The 25,496-nt window shown below is 45.6% G+C and overlaps 1 protein-coding gene across 4 annotated transcripts in view; it reads right to left on the reverse strand.

The window, feature by feature from the left end:
- Osbpl3 (oxysterol binding protein like 3) overlaps positions 1-13,263 on the reverse strand; it is a 180,638-nt gene extending 167,375 nt beyond the window's left edge. For 2 of the 4 annotated variants that reach the window (XM_036180238.1, XM_036180236.1), the window contains exon 1: positions 12,949-13,263. The gene's annotated coding sequence lies outside the window, so the exon portion shown is untranslated. Of the gene's footprint in view, positions 1-2,423; positions 2,515-12,948 lie in introns of all 4 variants that reach the window. The other 2 variants (XM_036180237.1, XM_036180240.1) reach the window with 2 other exon arrangements.
- Between the last annotated feature and the right edge of the window lie 12,233 nt (positions 13,264-25,496).

Below are 25,496 nucleotides of genomic sequence, written 5' to 3' on the forward strand. Positions count from 1 at the left end.
AGGATGGAATGTCAGAGGAAAGTTACACAACAGAGCCCAACCACCAATATTTGAATTAGGCATTCCAGTATTGCTGGGGCTTAAAAGCACCGTGGTCAATAAACATATCTCTGTTTCCTAGTCACACGCTCCCCTCCTCTAGCTGGGTCCTTTGCCCAGCTTGCAGTCACCAGGTTCTTGTTTCCTATAGCTCTTTCACACAGTTGGCTAAGGAGAAGCAATGCTCAATGCCCACGGGGATGTGGGCAGGACCATGTCTTGCTAAACCTCAGTGGATGCTAGTCAGCCACAGCAAGAAGCAGGACCTCACCTCCTGAAGCATGGATAGCCTGGGATACTCTGGCAGTGAAGGGAGAGTCTGAGCCTCAGTTGCAGCCCCGCATCCCATTTTACAGAGGAAATCCAAATGCTGTCCTCTGATCCCAGCATTCATAAACCAAAGTGTCATCCCCGGATTAGAAAAGGCAGCCATATTATGCAAGTGTCCACCTACATCCTATCTGCATTATGAAAAATAAGTGCAGCAGATGCTAGTGAGGCAAAGAGGCTTCAGAGCCCTAAAAAGGACCACAGCTTGCAGAACTGAGAGGACAGGCACACCCCAAGTCTAGCCCTGGGACCAAAGACTAGAAAAACGGGAATTTCCAGTCAGAAGCAGGCTATCTTCAGTTTCATACCAAGAAGTCCTTCCTTGCACGCAGTCCTTCTTCTGAACCTTGTTTAGGCTGCAACCTTTATCCTTCCTCTCTGACACCTTACCACTGATATGACCCTTTAATGACACATGTACAAGCTTAAGGTCACACTGGGCTATGGAGCCTAAGTGGGACATGTCTTATCCTGTGTGTGTATGCATGCTTGTAAGATCAAGAGTCTCTGGTACCAGCCTCACTCTCCTAAGGACAGAGGCAGTGGGTGTCTGTGGAGGTGGGTGCAGCTTAACTTACCACGCACAACTGATAAACAAATCATGCCCAGAAATTTGTCAACAAATCACCATTCACCAAACTTTGCTTATTCCCGTGTAGAATGTTCTAGAGAAAGAGCCTCCCTTCTATAAGTTACTCTCAGATACAAACACAGATAAATATGCTGCCACATAGGCAAATCAAGCTTCCTTCAAACACCAAGGGACTAGCTGAGTATGCTGGAGTACACCCTTAATGCCAGCACTCAGAAGGCAAGGGCAGATGGATCTCTGTGATTTACAGGGCTAGCCTGATTTACAGGGCCAAAATGAGTTCCAGGCCAGCCCAGGCTTCGTAATGAGACCCAGTCTCAAACAAAACAAAACAATACAACATCAAGACACAAGATGTGTGTATACAAGCCATCTCAGCATCCTTTGTTCCAAGGGCCATTGCATCATCTAGCTCACTTTTTATGATGATTTTTCTGCCTCCTACAGTCCCTCTTCCCCACAATGGACACAGGAATGTACTGTGTAGCCTTTGCATCTGACTGCCAGTCTTACTGACAAACACATAATTCCTTGTTCAAAACATATGGTGGGTCTCCAGCCGGCAGAGAATTGAACAGCCATGCACACCCTGGGGTTCCTTTCAATTCCTACCTTCTAGCTACAAAAGGTAACTTGCTTTCCACTGTGGCTCATCACTCCGTCACCTGAAATGTCTTTCTCTCCCCTTACTTGCCCATTTTCTGAAATTGCACCCTGCTCCAAGGCCCTGTGCTCCCAGCATCCACTCCAGCAGCTCTGTCCTGTTTAGAAGTATCATGGAAACATAATCCCATCTAGAAAGTGGCTGTCAGAATCAAATATGGTCATATTCTTTCAGTAAAATGCAGAGGGCAGCGTCTCCTTTTCAGTAGCTACCCCACAAAAGAAATGACTAGCATCACACTGTTGTACTCCTACCTGTGTGCCAGGTTCCCCTTGGCCCCCCACCTTTTGGCTTACAGTCGCCAGGTCCCATCATGCATCCTGGGACCTGCCTGAGGGTGTACAGGTTGGACCGTACTTAGAAAGCTCCTCAGCTGTCCTAACATCCATCCACTCAGCTGCTGACCCAGATATGATTACTGGCTTGGCCTCTCTCTCAGGTGGCTACTGGACATTTCCATGCTGGAAAGGCCTCCAGCTAGGCGTGATAAAACCAGAAGCAACCTTTCCCCTAAGAGAGTTTCTCTCCCTGCTGTTCCCTGACAGGAACTCGGCATCATAAATAACATAAGACTCACGGAACTGAAACGCTGCAGGTACTTTCTGGTTACTTTGTATACTCATTTCAAAATAAGTAACACATTTACTTGTAATAAAATCCAAAAGATACAATTCCAACTACCTTCCTGTTTCCTACTACCCATTCCTGGGGGAGCCTGGCATTAGCAACCTCTTGTGTATCCTTCAAGATATTTTCTATTTGTATACACAAAGGGAGTAAAAGTAAATGTTTACCAACCGGTTCTCTGGAAAAACACCCTGACTTGCCAAGCTTGTTGATACTCTCACCGTGATTGATTCATGTAGGAGCACAAGCCATCAGCAGGGACCTAGGAAGAGACATACATGCCCTGGATGACTGCGGCCCATCAGCTTTGTAAGTGTGCACATGTGTGTAAATGCTTGTGTACATATCTGCATAGGTACACATGAAATAAACTGCATAGGCACATATTTTTACCCAATAGATAACATGCAATCCCTTTGTTGATAGTCTATGTATACCACACATCTATGTATTCTATATGTTGCCTATATTATAACTTAATGGTAAGTCTTATACGTTTATCAGTCCAATAAAATGCCGAGAATTGTAACTGCTAATTAGGAAAATGCATGTATTTGTGATTTTGGCAGATCACAGAACTGAGACCAGTTCAAACTTCCACCCAGTATGAGAGCACCTCTTCCCAGATCCTTGCCAGTACTGCCATGCTGTGTGATACATGCCAGCCTGGCATGTGGAAAATAGCACATGATTACTAAGGTTCCCTTTTTGTGAATGTGATTAACGTTTTAATGTGTTTAAGAGTCATCTCTGTACAGTTTTATGAATGAAACACTCATATTCTTTACCTCCAGAATAACTAGCCTTTCTCTTATGGATTTGTTGGAGTTCTTTATATACTGATAAAAGCACATCTGTCTAGTACAAATTGCTGCTGCTTCTCTAAAATTTTTATTGTCTTTTGACACAAGTAAAAAGATTTGATCTTGCAAAAATGAATGTGCATTCCAATGAATCAGCCTTTTATTTGGTAGCTTCTGAGTTTGTGTCGTGTCTGGAAAGGATTTTCCATCCCCATTAAACTACTAAAGTGGGATTCTACCTCATTTTCCTAGTTGTTTTAGCATTAAATTTTTGCTTCATCTGGAACTTATTTTGGTAGGAAACAGAACAAAAATTCCAGCTTTATTGTTTCCCCACAGAATCATCTTTGCCTTCTCTCTCAACCTCCACTACCAGCCCCTGTCCCCAGGAACTATTATACTAATTTTTAAAATATTTTGATAGTATTTCTTCACTCTTCTCCTAAGGTGGCCACCACGTATCTCTGGTCCCAGCCTTTAACCTGTACAAGAACCAAATGCTTTCCTCTGACACACAGCTCACCCACAGTCCCCAGATGCCATTGTTGTGTGTTCTTTGTGGTCACCAGCCCCTTAATTGGCAGCATGGGTCCTTCCCTAGCGACTCCCAAGCTCCAAAGGAAACAAGGCTATTATGTCTGCATATATAAGAAACCAGCTTAAAATGTTCTGAAGCTGTGAGAACAGAACCAAGTAGGCTTCCTCATTAGGCTTTCAAGCCTTCAAACAGCCTACACCACTCATCATGGCCAGCATGGTTGGACTTGGAGTTCCTTAGGAGACACATTTCTGACTGTGTCTATCGGGGCATTTCTAGAGAGGTTTGGCTGAGCAGGGAAAGACCTACCCTAACTGGGAGCAACACCATCTAATGGGCTGAGGTCCTGGACTAAAGAAAACGGGGAGCTGAGCACCAGCATCTATCCCGATCTGCCTCCTGACTGTGGATACAACATGGCCAGCATGCTCCCACCACCAGGCCTTCCCCAGAGTGATGGACTATATCCCTTAAACCGCCAGCCAAAAATCAACCCTTTCTAGCTGAACTCGCTTCTGGTCAGGCATTTTGTCACAGCGATGAGAAAAGTAGCTAGCACATACCCCTACCTCATCTCAGATCCTGGACTCGGGAGCAATACTTGAATGAGAGCCAGAGACTTATTTGAAGCTACTGTGGGGGCCATATCCATCGCCAGGTTGTTAGACCTGTTCAGATTCAGTTACAAAGATAACAGAAACTCAACTTTCACTCCCCATTAACAAATAAACAAATCTGTGTGTAGCTTCAGAGAGAGAAATCCAAACCCTTCTCCCCGGTTCCATGTGGCCTCCTGCAACCTGAAAGACACAGAAGGGCAGGACTTCGCACATCTCCTTCTCCCAGGACAGTGTCTTTTCTCTTCCCCCTTCAGACCTTTGCGGCTGAATCATGACCCACAGGAAAATAGAACTTTTCTCCCCAGGGTCCCAATTAAAATCCAGACTCTTTCCTTTTGAGCCACATATCACCATGGTAATTAATGAATTCTCCGTTTAATGTCTATATCCTCTTCTAAACTGTAAAGTCCTAGAGGTAGATTCTACTGCTAATTCCTCACCATCCTGTTTCCAGTGTGGTGTCTGGTACTTGGAATGAAATTGACAAATGCTTATAAAATGAATGAACATAAAATCTTACTTCATGCTTTAACTGTAGAGAGGCATTTACTTTGAGTTTATTGATATTGGTGAAATTAGAATTACATAGGTGATTGAGTTTTTGCCTCTAAGCATTGCAGCTCATTGCCCAATACTAATGATACATAAGGAATGTTTGTTTTATAAGACTTAAGTTTTAATTTAAATGTCTTATGAATATTAGAACATTTGACAAAAACACAGGACACAGGATTGGAAATCTTTACTACATCATGCTTTAACACATGAGTGGGAAAATGTTCTGTTGAGGAAGGTCTTTGGCCTGCACAACATTGCAAAAACTAGTTTCAGCATTAAAAAAAAAAAAAAAAGAGGAAATAAAATAACAAACCACAGATACTGAGAGTCTGCAATTCTCTCCTGGCTCCTCATGAGGACGATTTTCTCATTCAGGGCCACTATCAGCAAGTGGATGACTCCTCTAGGGTTATTTACAGGCTCACACCTCCTCCAAGAACTGAATACATTACCCCCTCTCTCATTCCATGAGTAAACAGCCATCTAGACAGTAACAGCTTTCATCTAAATAAATTTCATAGGAAAGAAACCTACTTCTCAGCTTTAAATCTGCACATTATTAGCCTTTAACATCATATTCTGCTCAGTAGAGGCCATTAGAAAGCAGGTCTGGGAAAAATCATCTCGGGGGTATAAATAATGTGATCAAAAACTATGATGTCACCAATTGTGTTCTTATGATTTTCCAAAATGAAGAAAACAGTTCATCAGTTTCAAAAGAATCTGGTAAATAGCCAAAGAAGTAATTCTAGCCTCTCAGGCTGCTAATCCAGGCATTCTAAAAGAATTTTCAAATTTTTGCATGGGAGTAGAAGGCCATACTGCCTGCTGGAGGCCTCTGCAAAGAACCTGGAAATGAATTTGTATTCCCTGAATTTTCCACATAGGAAGGATTTTTAGAAAAATATTCTGCTCTATGCTTTTTAAAATTTCCAATGTCTTTGGGTTTCTTAATATATTATTATATTAATATATGTGTTCAAACATAAAAAAATGCATAGCTGCACCATCCAAGAGATTGTATAGTAGGAGCTCTACACATAATTTTTATTTCAGTCATCAATTAAAAAGAATAAAAAGAAGCCGGGTGGTGGTGGCGCACGCCTGTAATCCCAGCACTCGGGAGGCAGAGGCAGGTGGATCTCTGTGAGTTCGAGGCCAACCTGGTCTACAGAGCTAGTCCAGGATAGGCACCAAAACTACACAAAGAAACCCTGTCTCGGAAAAAAAAAAAAAAAAAGCTTCAGGTTGGGGATTTACCTCAGCTTTCGTAGCAAGCACAAGGCCCTGGGTTCGATCCTCAGCTCAAAAAAAAAGGAAGAACAGCCATACGTAAGTGTCTAGTAGCCACCTATGACCAATGGCTGCCCAGTGGACAGGGCAGATACCAAGAACACCCCAGAAGCACACCGCCCAGCTTCAGTAGCCACCTATGACCAATGGCTGCCCAGTGGACAGGGCAGACACCAAGAACACCCCCAGAAACACACCACCCAGCTTCAGTAGCCAATCATTCACTGGTCACCTCATTTCCTCTACACTTCCTCCCCACCCAAATGCTACCACATATAATATTGCATCCATGTTCACGTCTTCCTGATTAGCTCTCTCTTTTAACCATGGGTTTTTTGAGTTGGTGTCTAAACAATGTAGCTGAGGTTTGTAAGGATCCAAAGGTGCTGGGTTAGGTCCCCAGCACCACAGGAGGAAACCAAAATACCTTTGAGGAGCTCAACATGATAGTTTCAGTAAAATGTTTTATTCTCCAGATGCTTCTATGCATCCATCTCAAGTCACGCGGTGTAGTGTCAAGATGCAAAGGGCATTGCCACTGAGTTATTAGTGTGTATGAGCAGAGCCCAGGGAAGTGTTATAAAAATCCACCAGCTCCTCCAACTGGCAAATAGGTAATAAAACATGGTATATACATACAATATGGTAGGGTTTATCTGTTTGAGAGAAGGTCTTACTGTATAACCCTAGATGGCCTGGAACTTATCACAGAAATCTGCCTGCCTCTTTATCTCCTGAGTACTAGAGATTAAAGGCGTTATGCCTAACCTCAATATGGTATGTGTAAGCTGTGAAAGAAAAAAAAAGAATGAAGTATTGACTCCTTCCACCCCAGGACAAACCTTGAAAACAAAATCCTGGAAGAAAGAAGTCAGATACAAAAGGTCACCAGTTATCTTCCTTTACAGAACAGGTGAGTCCACCGAGATATAAAATAGGGTAATGAAGTGTCCTAAAATTACTTATGGTGGTGGTGCACAACTATGTGCATATACTAGGAGCCTTTATATTGTGCACTAAATGGAAGAATTGATGATTCATGAATTATGGTTGTATGATACTTGATGTCTTAGTTAAGGTTTCTATTGCTGTGAAGAGACACCATGACAACGGCAACTCTTATAAAGGAAAACATTTCATTGGAGCTGGCTTCCAGTTCAGAGGTTCAGTCCATTATCATCATGGTGCGAAGCATGGCGGCATGCAGGCAGACATGGTGCTGGAGGAGCTGAGAACTCTACATCTTGATTGGCAGGCAGCAGGAAGAGAGAGAAAGAGACTGGGCCTGGCTTGAGCTTCTGAAACCCCAAAGCCCACCCCTAGAGACACACTTCCTCCTAACAAAGCCACAGCTACTCCAACAAGACCACACCTAACAGTGCCACTAGGAGCCCATGAGGGCTATTTTTATCCCAAAACCACCACACATGAATTACGCCATGTTGTTGTTTTAAAAAGTAGTGGCAAGGCCCTGGGTTCAATCCTCAGCTCCACATACAAAAAAAAAAAAAAGTAGTGGCCAAATATGTTACTTACATACACTGCATTTATACTACATTATCCACATGACAAAACTGCTTAAAACACAACAATAAACTCCAGTCACCAGCTCTCTTCACTCCAAGCCACTTGATGCAGACACTCTAAGCAGAGAACTTTACTTTGGGATCCCTAAATCACTGTAACTGAAGCCACATGAGAAACGGTGGTTCAGATCAAGATTCCAGACAGGTGACTCTGACTCATGAGACAAAATGGTAGTGGCTGAGCAGCAACTGCACAGGCGCAGGGCCTGATGAGAAGAAAAGCATTCTCCAGCTCCGACTTGGAGGAGGCAAAGGAAGGGAGCTGTGTCAGCACTGAAGTGGGACCCATGACTAAGCATGAGGAGGGTGAACACTGATGGGGAAGAATGACCGTGAAGACTAATACAAAAGATCCCTCTCTTGCATGGCCCTTGTGGTGGGGTGCTGTCACTCAGTACTTCAAGTGATGACAGGTGAGCTGTATGTTATGTTGGACAGGGGCTGGACCTGATTTGGAGAGACCTCAGAAATCTTGCACCCTCCTTTCTTGACAGGGTCTCTCACTTGGAGCTCAACAGGTAAGGGAGGCTAGCCAGCAAGTCCCCGGATCCAATTGTCTCTGCCTCCCCAGTGCTAGGACTACAAGCACCAGCCACAGCACCCAGTGTTCTGGGATCAAACTGAGGTCCTTGTGGCTGCAACACAAGCGTTTTGTCAAATGAGCCATCTCACAGACCCTGTAATAGGCTTTTAAGGACAAGAGCATTAGCACAGACATGAAAAAAACGATGTATATCACATACATGGTACTTATTCTACAGTGTTTGTTATACAGAAGAACTTATGATTCCCTCTATGGCCTTAAAAGGGGGAGCTTGAACAGGTGCTTCCCAGGGATTTCACTAGCTGTCCTGTCACTTCAGCATAAACTTAGAAAAGCATGTAAATATTGGGGATCAAACACTAGAAAATGGGGCTAGGCAAGATGGCGCACGCCTGTCATCCCAGCACATAGCAAGAAGAGGCAGGAAAACAGTTCAGTTCAGCCTGAGGCCACATAACAACACCCTGTAATTAAAAAAAAAAAAAAAAGAAAGAAAAAGAAAAAAGAAAAAGAAAAAGACGCATTCCAACTGTTTCTTTAAACATAATGTAATGTAACCAAATATAATTGTCTAATATTCATTCTTTTTTAAATGAGCATTTTCTATCCAGAGAACACCAGATCCTTATGTCAAGAGTAGAAACAAGAAGAATCCACTCACCTTGCCTTCAAGACATTTAAAATCTGGGAAAGGGGGTTGGGGAGATGGCTCAGATGTTAATATGCTCACTGTACGAGCATGAAGTCATGAGTTAGGATCCCCAGAACCCACAGCCATCTCAGCACGGAGAGAAAGAGACAGACATGTACATGCATGTGTACCTGCGTGACCATACACAAATCCACACATGCACACAACCAAAACAATAATATAAATCAAGTCTAAGGGGGCAATACATTTAAATATAAAGAGTGGGCCAGAGAGCAAGGGGGTAGGCGGGCCAGGAGTTGTGAAAGGCACAGAGTGCAGAGGGAAAGGAATCAGCAGCGTACTCAGTGATCAGAACGGGGTGCTCATTCACACTTCAAAAAAAAAAAAATGTTTTCACAAGGCTAGTCATGGTGGCCCACGCTCTGACCCCAGCACTCCTCAGCAGACAGAGGCAAGTGGAACACTGAGTTTGAAGCCAGCCTGGTCTACACAAAGAGTTCTAGGCCAAACAAAATTAGGGATACAAAATTAGAACCTGTCTTGTTTTAGTTTTTCAAGTGCTCTGACAGTTTGGGTTCACAGAGATTATGCTTCCGGAAGTAGTTTCTGAGCTGAGCCTCGAAAGATCTAGGTTCTTCCAGAGCAAGGCAATAGGCATACATGGGCAAGACCAGACAAATGCTCTGGTGACAAGGTGCAGCTTGCCAACACACAGGTCAGGAATGCTGATGTGAAAGCCAAGGCTGAACCTACCATCCCAATTCCTGAGTTAGCTAAGGAGTTGACATTAACTGGGTAGAGAGAGGGAGCGGGGGGGGGGGGGGGGGGGGGTTGACTCTTGGCTCCAACATTTATTAGAAGCAAACTGAACTGTTTCCTAGACTCACCTTGTCATTGAGGTATAATTCACCTGCTTTGATGGGCCTTTTAAGACAGAGAGAGGTGATGCATGGCCAGCACATCTGCATGACAATACTCTCTGCATCTAAGTTCAAAGCTGGGCTATGACTAATACTGTTCGTAACTATAAAAGCCACCCAAGAATTTTTAACAGTACAATAATGACAGTTCTTAAAGAATCTGCCTTACTGCATGATGTAGACAGGAGAGAGGAAGGAAAATCAGCTCATAAGCAATGGTAGGGCAGAGTGAAATCCCTGAACTAAGGCACTGCATGGGCAAAGCCCAAGAAAGATACTGAGACAAGGGTGGAGGGAGGCAGGAATGTGGTCTGAACAGTTGTAACTGAGAAGGCAAAACAGAAGTTTCTGGAGAAGGCCAGAAGCTGATGAATAAGTGGATTTAGACAGAAGAGAAACTACAGGAAATTACAGCTCTCAATTATGAATGGGAAGCACTTTCAGGACTCCCACAGTCCCTGATGCCTCACACCACTCCCCACCACCACTTCCAGAGGCATTCTAATCCAGCCCTCCCTGGAGCTTGAAATGGAAATGTCAATTAAGAAAAGGTAGTCCTGCCAAGAAGCTCATTATAAATTAAATGATGGGTTATCCAGACTCTCCTGCAGGGAGAAGCATCTTACTGCCCTAGAACTGGCTGGAAGCAGAAGGAAGAGGGGATAGATACCTGTGTCCTTCCTCCCACTCTCTTTGCCACTGGCCCTTTAGGAGGCAACCTCGCCATCTCTTTCTGAACCTCTCCACACCCTCAGTCTCATGCAAGGGTGGAAAGAGTGAAACTGCCCTTATTTTAAGGAAAAGTTGCTGCAGAGCCTTCTAGGATAAGTGGTCTCTGCATCTGAGAAAAGAGGAACTACCCAAATTTCCAGCACTTTCCTACCCAGAGCTCACTGACCACAGTGGGTAAAAGCATTCTGATTTCTTTTTGGATTTGGATAAAAGGATTATTTCCTTTCCTCCACTATTAAAAGCCCCCAATTGACCAGGCCCACAAACGATATACTCAACCACAAAAATCCATGGCAACGAGAGCCTCAACCATTCAGAAACAGGATACTTGGTGCATTTGATGCCAGCACCACAAAGCTTACAGCCCAGTCTCAGACAACATTTGCACATTTTACCAGTGAGCTCCATCACTAGGTTAATGGTGATTAAACGATGAGATAAGAGACATCAGAGGAAAGAGGAAGGAGCTAAGGGTTTAGAGTCAGAAAGATAATGAAGAGCTCTAGGAATTACTACTGACCCCAGGCAAATTCCTGCAGTTCCCTTGGGTGGTGAAGCCTGTCAAGACGGTGAAGATTGGGACATAACACTCCAGTGCACTCTGGTAGTATCTGGCCTACAGCTACCAGTCATTACTAAAAACAGATCTCAGGGATAAAACAGCAACTCTTTTAGCTGAACAACATGTCCACTGGCTGGAAAAGTGGAAATCATATTTTCATCACTTAGAAGTAACCCAACACAAGGGAAAGACAGGCTAGAATCAGAGTACTGCCCAGACAATCTTGGGGCAACTGGTCAACCCACATGAGCCTTAATCTCCAGTTCACTGAAAATGTCTAGCTTGGGTCAGGGAGATGGTTCAGTGAGCCAAAGGCAGTTGTTATCGAGCCTGATTACTGGAGTTTGATCCCTGGACCCCACAGTGGAGAGAGAGAGAGAAAGAAAACTCATTATTAAAGTCCTCTAACCACCAACCTGTATGCACAAACACATGTTTGTGAGCACACACACAAATAAATCTAAAAAAGGAGACTTTAAAATATCTAGCTAATCAGACTACTGTAGTGTTAATGATGCAATCTATACAAAGCTCCCAGCCAACATCTTGATGGTTAGTGGGTACTCATTAGCAGTAGCTATTGCTATTTATTCATTCTTCCCAATAAGAAAGGAAAGAGATGAAATAAATATTCGTATAACCATAGAGAAGCTTACATTTACTCATTCCATAAATGTGTATTGTGAACTTGCAGTGTGGTAGGCTGGGTTCTTTTTCTTTTTTCTCCTGGAACTCACTTGGTAGCCCAGGCTGGCCTCGAACTCAGAGATCCACCTGGTTCTGCCTCGAGTGCTGGGATTAAAGGCATGCACCACCACCAACTGGCTTAGGCTGGGTTCTTAACACTGAGGCTAGCGAGGAAAGGGACCAAGCCTCCCTCCACTTTCCCAGGACTTGCATCCCAGCAGCAGGAGGCGGGCAGCTGGGGAAAAGGGGTAGATCACTCCAGACAGCTTTAAGCTCTGTGAAGAATCCTAAACAGGACAATGTGGAGTTGAAGGACAGGATGGACATTTAGCTTGGATGCACTGCAGTCTGCCTGGTGGTCTTTTGGCCAAAAAGAGGTCCCCTTTGTATGATACTTTGAGTGTGGGATGTGGATAACCAAAACTCAGACCTATGCTTACTTGTCTCTGAAATTCATCTTTTGCAGCTACAATTGTAAGCTACAGTACCCAAATGTCCTCTTCCAGTAATCAGAACCCTAGGGCACTGCGACATCCAGGGGGACTCAAATGCCCCAGCGCAGTTCCCAGACACAAGGTGACAGACAACTTTACATTCCTCTCAGCCGCAACAGTCAGGGAGGCACACGGCTGGTTCAAAAGTGTCTGAAGGACACAAGGCAATGCCACGGGTGACACCAGAGGCAGCAAACGCCCGCTGGGCTCTTGAAGTCCCAAGGGGAGGGTGTTCTTCGTCCCCAGGGCAGACACCGTGGAGCGTGGCGACCTGGCTGGGGAGGCCAAAGAGCGGGACGCCTGCACCGCCCGGCCCTAGCTCGCGGATCCCTCCTGGCCCCATTAAGCAGGTTTCCTGTGCCTCCCGCCCCGGCAAGACGCCAGACTGTGCCCGGGACAGCTCCTCCGCACGGCATCCTCCTGCACCCGCACTCAGGATCCCGCGCTCCGCTCCTTCTCCCGGTCCATTCCGGCCGGGCTGTCACTCAAGAGGCACAGCTCCAAGGTGAGCAGCATCAGGGTGCTTCATCCCAGAAAATAGGCACCGACACTGCAGGAGACCTCAGAATCTCAGGGCTGCCCCTTGAGCCGGGGCTTCCCAGGAGCAGCACAGACATACTCGGGACCCTAGACTGGCAGCGTTCTTGAATCTTCCCCCGGCCTCCACCACACCTTAACTCCAGCCCGACAAACGCCCTGCTGCTCACCTGAGCTTACCGCAACTGAGGACGCCGCTAGGTTCCCGGGTGCAGGATTCAGAGTGGGAAGGACGCAGACCCGGCTTCTCGGGTCCCAGCAAGGCTCAGCCGACGACAGTTCCAACACCAGCCGCATGAGACTGGGGCGCCGAGCGCCACTCACCGACAGATGGTGGGCGGAAGCCCGCGCTGCGCACCGGCTCTCCTGGCGCGGGGGTCCCTGGTCCTCTGCCACTGGCCGGCGTACGATCCCGCGACCAGTTCTCAGTACTTTGCCCAGAACTTTAGGGCGCGCGCCGCGGGGCGATTAGCTGAGACGCTGGAGCGAGGGGAGGGAGCTAGGAGGAGGAGCCCGAGTCTTCCCTGGGGCGGAGCAACATGAGAAGGGGTGGGGCGCAGGAGAGTGGCTCCCACTCCCACCAATCAGGAGTCATCCGGGGAAAGGCGGTGGGGCGCTGCACTTGGAAGCTGCAGGCGGATTCCGTGACGCCACCCAGGACTCAGGGCGTGTAGAGGAGCGGAGGGTGGTGGTAGGTGTGGCTGGGCGGGGCAGGCGCTCCGGGCGTCCCAGAGCAGTGTGCGCTGGGTAGGCTCTCAGTAAATGTTTATTGAATGACTAGGAGGAAGGTAAGGTCCGCGCCGGAGGAGCTGTTTTTAAGAAGATTCCAGGGGACTAAAGTAGTCCAACAGAGGAGGATCACTTGACTACTGAAAAGCCTGAGGATAAATAAGGGCGAAATGTGTGTCGAGCCGAGGGGGTTTTAGGCACACGAGGAGAAGAATTGGTGTAGGAGACTCGGTTCAGACACTAGGAACCCGGCCTCCAGAAGCAGTTGTGCAGATTGGTGCGGGGGCACAGTGGAGGGGTGAGGGAAGAAGGGTTATTTTGTTCTTACAGTCCCCATACAAGGGCCGAGAAAGAAGATGCAATGTAGAAGGCGATTAAAACGCAAGAGCCTCGGGCTAGACGGCCAGGCCCATCCGACTTCACGGCCCACTTGCTAGAATCCTAGTTTGGATGCCAGCCACTGATAATTAGAGGTCAATTTGCAGACCGCACATGAGTCTAGCGCCTCAGGTGGCGCGGTGGGCAGGGGATGATGAAAGCCAGAAGCAGATGCGACCCTGCACCTGCGGTAAAGGCACACAAGGTTTCTGCCCCCTCAGAACCTACATTTTAGAAAGGAAGCAGACGATAAACCAAAGAGAGTATACACATGCAATCAAGAAAACGTTGGTGAACTGTTAGCCCTGAGACAGGGCCACGCAGCACACGGGAAGGAGTGAGTGACAGGAGCAGCCCAGGTCCCTGAAGGCCTCTAGGAGGAGGCTCTGAAACAGGCTCCCGAAGCGGGAAGGGCGCTGCCACTCTTAGTGTGAGGAAGAGCTTTCTGGGCACTGGGAATTGCAGACGCGATGTATTTATCCTCTTTAAGATCTGCTTGGCCTGCCTCACCGAGCAGGGCAGTTTGGGTCTTTTGGCTCAGCTGCTGACACTCTAGGCGCTCCAGAATGCCAAGCGCTCGCGCCAGCCGCCACTGATGGCACTAGACATTGTCACTCTGACCCCATATTAAGGTTTCTGAGGTGCTTTCCACAACTGTATAAACCACGTTTCATTCACCGCGCTTGGATATTCGCTCTCTGGAACAATTGCTGATGCAGACTCTCTGGGGCAGTCTGCTTTGGCTCTGGCAGGTGGAGGGGGTGGGGGTAGGGCGGGAGGTGCTTGTTTAGGACCTCAGAATCCCTAGACGCTGTGAGCCTTAGCACTTGGTTGGAGATTTCAGTGTGAATGACGCGGGTCTTCCTATACTACCCCAAGCCTGGCAGAGTACCAGCTGAGGAGCAGGCCTGACAGTCGCGGGGACCACTGGGAACCCAAGGCAAACTTGCCCATGCCCAGCTCAGGTGCCCGAGCCACTCTCTTACTTCTAGTATCTTCCCCAAGACATCCTCTCTCTTTCTGTTTTCCTCTCCCCACTTCCAAACCACTTTGTTGTATCCGGATCTGTTTTCCTATCAGAGACAAGCCTTTTATCCCAAAGGAATGTCTTCGCTGCAGGGGAATCCAACCTTTGGACTTGGCAAACTGTGGTTATCATCTCCAAAGTTCACACTCGAGATTGTACAATCATATATAACTAGATACATACACTCTTGCATTGTGTTGAGCCTGATTCATAGCTACCCCGAGTCCAATGAAGTTGTAGCCTGTACCAAATGGCCCGGTAGCCACAGTTGGACAGATATCTATAGTTTTACTGCTGTTCAAACTGGCATCCGGTCCCTGGCTTTTTCTTCTGTTTCTTCCAGGCTGCCTGTGTGTTCCGGTTGGTCCTGGAGGCAGTTAATGAGACAGGATGAGAGATTTGTTCATATTCAAACTGCCTTGCCTCCGAGAAAGAGGAATCTGAGTGAGTCTCTTCGCTTCCACTTCCTCTTCTAAATAAGCTTCCAGGCGCTCCGGCTCCTACAAATCAAGAGGGGAAAGATTAAAGTTGAAACCCACGCAGAGTTAATTATCTTGCAAAAGCTCGTTACTGTCCTAAAATTAGCTTTCTCCACAGTCTTATTTTAGCGCAATGATCTGAATGTACTAGAGAAAGATCAATGGTTGCATAGTGAGCTGCTAGAGCTCTTTTCTCTGAACGTCGAACAAATACTGTTGATCCTTGTAGACGCTCCACCACCGTGGGGGGGGGGGGGGTTTCTGCAGTTGGCTTAGTGCTTTTCTTATTTTCACATTTATCGATTTTGTGTGTGTGTGTGTGTGTGTGTGTGTGTGTGTGTGTACATGTTTGCCGCTGCATAATTGTGGAGGTCAGAGAGCAACTTGCAGGAGTTGGTGCCCACCTTCCACCATGTGGGTCCTAGGGATCAAGCTCACTCTCAGTGCCAAGTGTCTTTTATCCCCCTGAGCCATCTTACTGGTCTGGCTGAATGTTTTTAGCCTCTGAAACTCCTCATAGGCGAGCAGGTGCTTGCCTGGTTGTGCATGTTTTCATAGTAAAAGAGGCTGATCCTACTGGAATGTAGACAAGAACTACATGGGCTTCTAGAATCAGACCCTCAGCTTCTTGTCTTATTGTTGACTCCTGGTTAAGTGATCACCTTTCCTACTTTGTAAAGTGGAAATACTCATTGTATTTATTGGGCTACTTCAAGAGTTTTGCAATCTGAAAATAATTGCCATGTAGACTAAAACAGAGTTCCCAGCCTCAGTGTGATTGACATTTGGGGTCCAACAATGTTCTTTGTGGGTAGGGATATCTAGTACCTATAAGCTGCATCTCTACCCTCAGCCCACCAGACACAAAGAACATTCTGTCCTACCCAGAGGTAGCAACCAAAAATCCCCCAGAAATTGTCAAAAGGCCCCTGGAGGGCAGAATTGGTCCTGGTGAAAACTACTTGCTTAGCACATAACCTATGCTGACGATCGGGAGGCAGAAATACCTGCTTTGGGATAGGATTCTGGCCATGAACCTAGGGTAAATTTTGCTTTCCTAAATTCCATCTGCACAATGGGAATTGAAATAATACCATATCTTGAGGCTGTCTAAGGATTAAATATAATTGTATAAGAGCCATTTGTGCAGTGATTCAGCATATGTGCACACAAAAATAAGCTTCTGACCTCACTGTCTTCCAGAGGAGCAGACATTGGCCTGAATGGCCTCACTGTCTTCCAGAAGAGCAGACATTTGCCTGCATGGCCTCACTGTCTTCCTGAGGAGCAGACATTGGCCTGCATGGCCTCACTGTCTTCCTGAGGAGCAGACATTGGCCTGCATGGGCTCACTGTCTTCCAGAGGAGCAGGCATTGGCCTGCATGGGCTCACTGTCTTCCTGAGGAGCAGACTGTAGCAGGAATCTTAACAGGTCTTATTAATAAAATCAAACCTGAGCCAGGTATTGGGGTGAATGTTGGAAGATCAGAGAAGCAGAATAAGCTACAGCTTCCTCACCTTGCCAGTTCTTCAGCTGATCCTGTTTCCTCAGACTGGAAGCCTCTCAGTCCTTATCCAGAATGGGTCTCAGCTGAACTGCTACTCAAAAACCTGAATGCTTAACCAGCCAAATGCTTCTATTTTCTGGTCTTCACGCCTTATAGAACCTTTCTCTTTCTGCCTCCACTCCCTGGGATTAAAGGCTCTCGTGTGTCACTGTGCCTAGCTGTTTCCAATGTGGCCTTGAACTCACAGAGATCCGCCTGGCTCTGCCTCCCAAGTGCTGGGATTAAAGGCGTGCACCACCACCGCCCAGCTTCTGCTATGGCTTGCTCTGACCCCAAGGACAACTTTATTAATATACAAATAAAATCACATTTCAGTACAAATAAAATATCACTATAGTAGACATTGGCCTGTATGGCCTCACTGTCTTCCTGAGGAGCAGGCATTGGCCTGCATGGCCTCACTGTCTTCCTGAGGAGCAGGCATTGGCCTGTATAGGTTCACTGTCTTCCTGGGAGAGCAGACATTGGCCTGTATGCTTTGTTTGTAGCTACTTCTGTCCCTGATTCATGGCAGACAACAGGAATAAGTCAAAGCTGGCTTTATCACCAAGTTCAAATAGGACTCAGAATTCTTAACACTGTGTTCTGGGAAGCTATACTGACAGTATGCATGAGTCTGTAAGGGGTGCTGAAGGATCATTCCAGGGCTAAAGGGCATGAACATCCCTATCCCAGGGCTGAAAGATCCCTAACAGCTCCAGTCTCCTGCAGTGGTGACCACATGTAGGAAGGAACAACAGTTGATTGATGATGTCAGTCTCATCTCTTTTATAGAAGGGGAGGATCCCAAGACCAGAGTTTCAGCATCCTTATCATAATCACACAGCCCAGAGGCTCAATCTCCTGATCTCTTAAATTCTTTTTTCCATACCCATCATCTGAGGAAGCTGAAAGCATTTTCTTGGTCCAGCGCTGAGGCAGAGGCAGAGGCAGGTGGATCTCTGTGAGTTTGAGGCCAGTCTGGTCTAAAGAGTGTGTTCCAGGTCAGCCATGGCTACATAGTGAGAATTTGTCTCAAAAAAGGAAGGAAGGAAGGAAGGAAGCATGTCCAAAGCAGTGACGCTAGCCTATTCCTACTCATCACCCTCCTTCATTTTTATGTGAAAAAATGAATTAAAGTAATTTTTGTTGCATAGGATCACATCGGAAGCTCTCTTTCAAAAGTGTTAGTAAGCTCATCACACACACACACACACACACACACACACACACACACACACACACAATGTCCAAGAACTCATCTATTCCTTGATTAAATATAGATCATGTACCACCCTTGTGTAAGAGACCATTCTTAGCAGACACTTTGTGTCATACAAAGATGGATCAGAGGGTGTTCCTGCCTTTATTGCTTCTTACAGTTACCTCCATTGGGCAGATCAAACATGTATAAAAATAACTACAATACAAGCTGCAAACTGGAAACTGTCCTGAGAGAGGCACCAAAAATATGTTCAGGAAAAAAAAAGATGAATTTTTTTGAGAATTAGAAAACGGAGAGGTACTTCTTCCGGCGTGGCTTTGTTGACACTTTTAACTTTTGATTTAAAATTTGGGCTTATTACAGTAAAGCTATCCTTGTAAAGGAAGTTGCTATGTTGTTAGAGTTCCTGGTTTAGCTACAATTCCTGCTTAGTGTATTTAGATACTATCTGTGCAACTTAAGGTCAAGGTTCATTCGAATTCTAAATGAGTCATTTGTTAAATCAGATGTTTAGCATTTCTGGAATGTTCTAGCTTGCTCACCTTTAGCTATGACAGCAGAACTTTCTCCCAAGCACTTGGCAGAACCAGTCTCTTAAGCTTGTTATACTGTGGGAACACACATAAAAATGAACATCAGAGGGACAGAAAGGGACAGAATTTCCTTCAGGACTGAACTACCCCAGGGGCACTGAGTGATCTCTAAGTAGCAACTTGAGAACACACACATCTCAGTTATCTACTGTAAATACTAAGAACAGCCCACGTGAATGATAGAAAGCATTATTTGCCAGGCTCTGCCAACCTGAGCTGCCAAGACTGCTGCTGCCCCTGCCACCATCAGGAGTCTGCCTGTCAAATCAGAAAGATTTGGCAGAAATGCCAGGACACTCCTTCTGTTACAAGCCACACCAGCAGAATGTGTGCTTCAGATTCTGCTGTTCTCCTTAGTATATCGTTTCTAAGGCCCAGCTCTGCGGGAATGCACCGACATCTACATTCCAAATCACATCTGCAAATCTAGCTGCAAGAGAGGCCTAGAAAAGAATGCAACTCTGTTCTTTCTGGTCTCTGTGCTATTGAAAGGCACATGAGAGGGAAGCTGGATCAGAAACTGAGTGAGTTAGCTAGGGATATAACTGTTGGAAAAGCACTTGCCTAGCATGGTTCTAGGTTCAATCTCAGTTCTGCAAGTTGAATGAACTAAGCCATAGTATCTTTTATATATATATATGTGTGTGTGTGTATGTATATGAGAGAGAGTGAGGAGAAAGAAAGAGAGAAATATAGAGCTTTGTCTGTGATTGATGGCCTGTATGTGGAGGTTAGAAGACAACTTTGAAGAGTTGATTCTCACCTTCCACCTTGTTTAGGCAGGGCATGCCTTTGTGCTGTGTACTCCAGGCTGGCTAGTTCTTGAGCTTCTGGGTTACCACCCTGTCTCTGTCTCCTGTCTTGTTATAGGAGTGTTGGGATTATTAATATGGGACAGCGCATGGGCTGGAACTCAGGTTTGAGCAGCAAGCACTTTTATCCCCTGAGCTAATTCCCAGGCCCAGCTTCCTCCCTCCCTCCATCCTTCCCTTCCTCCTTCATTCCTTCCTTCCTTCCTTCCTTTCTTCAAGGTCCATAGCAAATGTATTAGCAGAAAAGGGGTTTTATGTGATACATCCTCTTCAATGAGTTTCAATCTACACTAAGTAACCTAACGTGAATCCATAGCACTTCATGAGTCTCCTAAATTCTCATTTCCATATCCACCATTTACTTCCTGGAAAGCTGTAACAGATCAGGGGTTACCTTTGTTCTTCTTGTGGTGGTGTGCATGAGAATGGCCCATGTAGGCTCACATATTCCGACACGTGGTCCCCAGTTGGCAGACCGTTTGGGAAGGATTAGGAGGTGTGGCCTTGTTAGAGTAGGCATATCACTGGGGGTGAGCCTTGAGGCTTTGAGGTTTCTAAAGCCTGCACCATCCCCAGTCTCTCTCTCTCTCTCTCTACTTGTGGATCAAGATGTGTGCTCTCTGCTGCTATTCCAGTGCCATGCCTATCTGCCAGCAGCCATACTCCTCACCATGGTGGTCATGGACTCCTCCTCTAAAACTGTAAGCCCCAAATAAACTTTCCTCTATGTTGCCTTCGTCATGGTGTCTTATCACAGCAATAGAAAAGTATCGGACACTCCAATAAGCCATTCTCTAAAGCAAATGATAAAAAATAAAATAAAAAGCAGGTTGGGGATTTAGCTCAGTGGTAGAGCGCTTGCCTAGCAAGCACAAGGCCCTGGGTTCGATCCTCAACTCAAAAAAAAAAAAAAAAAAAAAAGGCACCTACCAAACCTCTGGTCATAGAACTCTGCCACAGTTTCCTATTGCTCTCAGGGTGAAGACACAGCCTCTGTGAGTGGGTCTCAGGACTCCACATGGCCAGGCACCCTCTGACCACATCTGTGCCACCTGCCCCTCCTCCTCTTCGGTTCTCCATACCAGCCCGCCTCAGCATCTGTTCCTTCCTGCTGCATGGACTGTTCCTTCCCTTCCCTTAGTTAGGGGTGACTCATCCCAGGCCTCAGTCAGTCATCTCTTCTTCAGGGAAGTCCACACACACACACACACAGAGTGTCATGGCTCTGGGAGGTTTGTTTGGTTTGGGGTCCATTCGTTTATTTTGATAGCACTGGCCACGGTTGAGATTATATTCACTGTTTTCTGATCAAACATACCACAGTGAGAAGAGTCTTCATGAGTTCATCTTCCTGTGCCTGCCTCAGCAGCCAGCGGCAAGTTGGCCTTCAAATACTTGTTATGCAGTTCCTTGCATAAAAGGAACCGCAGAGAGTGAGCATTAACATTGGCTGCCCACGTCAGGGCTAGCAGACATGACTGCCCAGGGCCCAGTTCTAGAAAGACTCGCACAGCCACCTGACAGTAGAAAGATGCTGTCTCCTTTAAAACTACCAAGTTGCCAAGGTCACAAATTATGTGACTTTTATTTTATCCTTTTTTTCCCTTTAATATATGTCTCAGTTCCTTAGAGTCTCATCAGCTCCCCCAGGATATAAGAGGAGACTGAAGAAGCAGCCTCCTTTGTCTTTGCCCACCCTGCTAGGGCCCAGGTACCTTGACCTTTCTCTATTTACAGGAATGAAAACTAGAAACCTACAGAAGGGTGTGTTTGCCTTTCCTTGAAGTAAAAAGTCTCTTCACCTCTCCCCAGTATTCTTGAGACATGGACCACAGGGTTCCATTGAAAGAAAGTGCTTTGGTCCCAATCCCCTGCTGACCCCCAGCAACCAGGTGCCATGTTCAGAGGAAATCAGCTCTTCAGAGAAAGAAACTGTGATGCTCTTGCTCTTGTAGATGCTTAAAACAATGCAACCATTGTACGTTTCGCTGAGATTGCGTGCACATCAGTCAGTGCCCACACACAGGGACTGGTGTGCACCTCACCTATGGGAGTGTCAGGCTCTTTGGAATCTCAGATACTTGGGAGGCTAAGGCCAGAAAGACAAAAGTTCGAGGCCAACCTGGGCAATTTACAAAGACGCCACCCCAAGCAAAAGTGAAAAGGGCCTGGGAATAATGATGAATGAAAAGATACTTGCCTGCCATGCACAGGACCCTAGTTCAATTCCTAGCACCACTACATGTGTAATTTTCTGCTGGAAAAACTGTACAGCAAAACAACAATAATACCAATACATAGTCCGAGTTAAATAGAATAAAATTGCCTATAAAATGTTACCTTCTAAAAATATGTTCCATTATTCATTGTTTCCGTCTAGTATTTTTTCATGTAGCTGTAATTTTAGGATAAATACATATAAATAAGTTCTATTTAATTTTATATTATGTATGTTTTCCTAGTTGCTGTTCCATGATTATTAATGTAAAATCATGAATTTGCCAAGGTGATCATTGTGAAAACTATGAAAAGTATGAAAATGAGCATGATCTTAATAAACTTTTGCTGCCCTAGAAATAACTGAACTTTCAATACAAGGAAAGAGGTTGGAACAGCAAATAGCTTCGCCTTTTAATTTTTTGCTTCTTCATTAAAAAGGTTATTTTATTTTATTTTATTATTTTATTTTATTTTATTATTTTATTTTATTTTATTTTATTTTATTTGCATGAGTGTTTTGTCTGCATGCCTGAATGCATATCTGGATACCACTTACATGCCTGGTGCCTGCAGAGGTCAGAAGAGGGCATTGGATTCTCTGGAACTGGAGTCACAGAGGGTTGTGAGCAGCCACGTGGGTGCTGGGAATCAAACCTGGGTCCTCTGGAAGAGCAGTCCGTGCTCTTGAATGCTGAACTATCCCCCCAACCCCTAGTTCTTCATTTTAAAATGAAGTTCACAGTAGTTAACTCATAGTTATTAATGGGACTGAAAGTAGCAACACCATCAGCTAAGGTAGGTCCTACGGAGATTTAATGGATCTCTATTTTAATGATCTTCCCACTCATACCTTTTAGAGAAATTCCAAGAATGAAGTTATGGATTTAAAAGACAGAATGTGTCTACAGAGCAAAAATTGCTTTCCGGGAGCCTGGCTCTGTTGGTGTGATGTGGCAGTGTGGCAGCCTGTGGCCTATCCCATCCTCTCCCACACCACACAGCAAAGTATCTAATTATACAGTGAGCTAATGGATGTCAGAAAACCTGCTTGTTTACCCCATAGCAGATCTGCTTCTTTAATGAGGAGGTAGCATACACATCTCCCAGCTAAGAGTGAAGGGCAGTCATAAGAACTCTGCTCAAGGTCAAGAAGGCTGAATGTGCTTCTTTGGACTGCCCAACTGTGTCCAATACTTTCAACCACAGCACTCCCAAATCATAAGCAGCCACTACTTTAATGAGCCTGAGATTAGGGCCTCTCCAAAAGACCTAGACCTTTAAAACCACATTCTGGTTGTACCTAGAGCCTCACTGTGTCATGGTGGGTGTTTTTCTTTGGTGGTGACTGCTCTAAGCTTGAGTGAGTGTATGCTCCAATTCTGGACAGTGGGATGTGACTCTGCTGGGACTTTGAAATAACTTGTATCCCCAATAACATGAGCTCAGGAAGGCATTTGTATAAAACAACTCTTCTAATCCCAGCACTATGGTGTAGCTTCTCAAGTGACTTGTCATGCTTCATGTAATATTTACTTAGGTATCTATTTTATATTTCCTTTGGAATTACAAACTGTTTGAATATACTTCTTTTCTATGAAATACACTCCACAAATGATTTACTGAAGAATGAATAAATACATTTTCCTCAAAACTATTAACCAAATTTACTTGGCAAGTAGTATAATTATTTTCCCGTTGTCTGCAAGGATTGTTGGTCTGTAATGAGAGAAATTTGATTCAAAAGCACTTAAACGATAGGTGAAATTAGCACACAGTCCTAGTCAGGGTTTCTACTGCTGTGAAGAGACACCATGACCACAGAAACTCTTATAAAGAAATCATTTAATTGGGGTGGCTCGCTTACAGTTCCTGACGTTCAGTCCATTATCATTATGATGGTGGCATGCATGCAGGTGTGGTGCTGGCTGTATCTTGACCAGAAGGAAGCAAGAAGTTGACTGAGACACTGGGCAGTATCCTGAGCATAGGAAACCTCAAAGCCCGCCCCCAAAGAGACACACTTCCTCCAACAAGGCCATACCCACTCCAACAAAGCCACACCTCCTAATAGTGCCACTCCCTGAGATTATGGGGGCCAGTTACATTCAAACTAACACACACACACACACACACACACACACACACACACACACACACATGAAGTGTGAAATATTGTATTAGTGCTGTTTTACATCAGAGCTCAAATATGTCATCAAAAACTCACGTGTGTCTTCTTGCTCTGCCCACTTCACACAGGGGATTTCCTCCTCAGTCTGGATGTAGGGCAGATATGACAGTTACCACAGTAATATCCAGAAAAATAGGCTCAGTTGCCTTTAACCTACTGGCTATGGGTGGGTTAAGACTTCTGTTGGTCTTTTCTGTGTCAAACACACAGATTGCAAGCCCAGCGCCACTTAGAGATCTTTGGCAACAGTTAACTCTGCAGCTCTCACACAATTGAGCCTGTATGATAATGAGTATTCAGAGATGGGTAATGCCTGGGGGGGCACTCACCAACCTAAGACAGAGCGCCTCTGTGGTCTGGACAGGTGTCTCCATGACGGGTAAGGTGACCTGCTGACGTCCCATGCAACCTAAGTCAGAAGCTCATTTTTTAGTAAAAGGGGGGAGGACCTGTAGGTCCCTGGCCCCTGTTTTGGGTAACTGTTGCTTTGCTTGCTGACCTTGACCTTGATATCCTCCCTATACTAATCCCCTGGAAGATTGCACCCTCCTGAATGCTTAAGGGAAGCGCCTTGTCTGTGTATCCAGCATATTGGGCATTAACTGCTTAGATGCAAGATTTTAAAACATCAGAAGCAAACTTCTGCTATCCGGGGTTCCCCCATTGTGCTGTAAGTCTGTATTTAAGACCTCCCTCCTTCAATAAATGGCATTCGACATTCAAAAAAAAAAAAAAGAAGAAGAAGAGGGGGTCAAGATCATGATGGGGAAACCCACAGAGACAGCTGACCAGTACTAGTTGGAGCTTACTGACTCTGGACTGACAGCCCGGGAACCTGCATGGGACCGAACTAGGCCCGCTGAATGTGGGTGACAGCTATGTGACTCGATCTGTTTGTGGGGTCCCTGGCAGCAGGACCAGGACTTATCCCAGATACATGACCTGACTTTTTGGAGCCCATTCCCTGTGGTGGGATATCTTGCTCAGCCTTGATACAATGGGGAGGGGCTAGGCTCTCCTTAACTTGGTATGCCAGACTTTGTTCACTACCATGGGAGGCCTTACCCACTCTGAGGAGTGGATGGGGCAGAGTGGGAGGGAGGTGAGGAGGCAGGAGAAAGGGAGGGAGGGGGAACTGGGGTTGATATGTAAAATGAAAAATATTTTAATAAATAAATATATTTAATAATAATAAATAAATAAAAATAAAACAAAAACAAAACAGCCTTCTTTGAATCACATCCTACCAGCCAAAGACTTGTTCTGAAGCTCCGAATCAAGTTATCATGTTTCATTGATCATGATTGGGGCACATGCCCCTGCATACTGAAAGCAGTTAGGAACCAAGACAGAATTTCTATGGCAGATGTTAGGGTTTGGATTTGAAAGACAAACAGCAAACAAACAAAAAGCCTGGTATTCACATAGTAAATGCAGAAAGGAGGCAGATGTTCAGCATGAAGCACATCATCTACAGAAGCTGTCAAGGCTGTTCTCTCAGCACTTAGGAACTGGAGGA

Source organism: Onychomys torridus, chromosome 3, assembly GCF_903995425.1.
Source record: "Onychomys torridus chromosome 3, mOncTor1.1, whole genome shotgun sequence".
NCBI classification, from domain to species: domain Eukaryota; kingdom Metazoa; phylum Chordata; class Mammalia; order Rodentia; family Cricetidae; genus Onychomys; species Onychomys torridus.